Source organism: Tupaia chinensis, unplaced genomic scaffold (genome assembly GCF_000334495.1).
Source record: "Tupaia chinensis unplaced genomic scaffold, TupChi_1.0 Scaffold139072_1, whole genome shotgun sequence".
NCBI lineage: Eukaryota > Metazoa > Chordata > Mammalia > Scandentia > Tupaiidae > Tupaia > Tupaia belangeri.
In genome coordinates, this window is record NW_006198962.1 from 1,134,884 (window position 1) to 1,136,499 (window position 1,616).

Consider the following 1,616-nt stretch of genomic DNA (forward strand, 5'->3'; position numbering starts at 1 on the left):
CAAAAACCCCCCCCCCCCCAAAAAAAAAGAGAATGGAAGAGAGGGGATTGCAGCATGGCCATCCCTGCTGGGGGGTGATTTCTCACTTTTTCCACCAAGTCCACATGTCCTATGGGGGAACTGTTAGATATTTTGGGGAACTGTTGCCACGCCCTGAAGTGAAGCCCAATGTTTAATTCATTTGAGTTTCATCATGCCCCATAAACTCAGTCACCTTAACTTATTCATTACTTCTGCCTCGGATGGTGGCTGGCTTTTGGTCTAAAGGGACTGAGGATTTCTGAGCAGAGATTATGATGAGCCTAATGGTAATGGCCCTACTCTGGTGTATTGTGCAGTTTTGCAGCGAAACCACTGTGAGGTGCGGTCACTGTGGTCTCTCTGTCCTCTGTGCTTCACTGTCATGTCCCCATGCCACTCACGACATCACCATGGTGTGCTGTGGACAGTTGAAATGTATTTGTTGTCCTGGCCTCCTCCCTCAAATTCACACGTGGAGATCAGACACTGTGACTGAGTATTCCCAAACCCAGCAGCATAGTTATGGATAAGAAGGGACCTGTCTGTGGAGCTGAACCACTCTGCTGGAAGGAAACATGGTCCTATCTCCAGCATCACATATGTGTTCCCAGCTCACACTGCAACTGTCTAAAGGAAGGCCCATCTCTTCTTCCTCACTGGCTGGGACCTACCTGTGTGAGTGAGCATCAGTCTACAGCACACTCCTACTGCATTGGACTTCATGGGATAGGTAAGACAGAGTATTCATTGCATTTATTTGTTCTATCTCTACAGAAGAAACATTTCAAAATGTGTACAAAAGGATACTCTATTTGTTCAGTGATACATCCCTTGTTCACAGCTAAACAGAAATAACTTAACATCATCACAGAGGCAGGTTGGAAATACGACTGCATTTTCTCATTTACAATCCTGTGCATGTATTTGCCAGAAGGGCAGTTGAAGATCTAAAGCTGTATTGGATACAAACAGGTTCAACTTTAACAATCTCCACACACATTATAAAAAAGTGTATTAGAAAGTATTGGAAATAATATTGCATATTAATATCTGGTTATACATGTTCACAGTGAGTGCTGTCTGCACCAAAAGTATATGTGCTTTTTCTTTTTGATACCTGTACATTGTAAATAAATCTCATTTTGGTTAATTTTAAAGTAAAATACACTGAAATGAACAAGAGTCATCTGGATTTTAAATAGACTTGACTCTTCATAGAACTTAGGAAGTGAAGGACACAGGTATACATTTGTGTCATGATCTGTCTACATAAATCCAATTCATCTTGCTTTTCTTTTGGCAAGAAGATGACACTAGAAAGAATTGCAATGTAGTCAAAACAAAACAAGAAAAAAGCACAGACATAGGAAAAAAACATAAATGGAACCATGTCTTCATAATGGGTAGCTCTCTTTCTCAGTGATGACTGTAACATTTTATTATCTGGTTGATTCTCAGTTTGAAATGGAACATGTGAAGTGACTGGTGCTGGGACATGCCCTTTGGTGATAATGCAATGATTTTTAGTGACTCGTTAGGACAATCACACCCAGTAAGGGACAAATTATAGAGGGAGCCGGGGGGCAAGGGAAAGA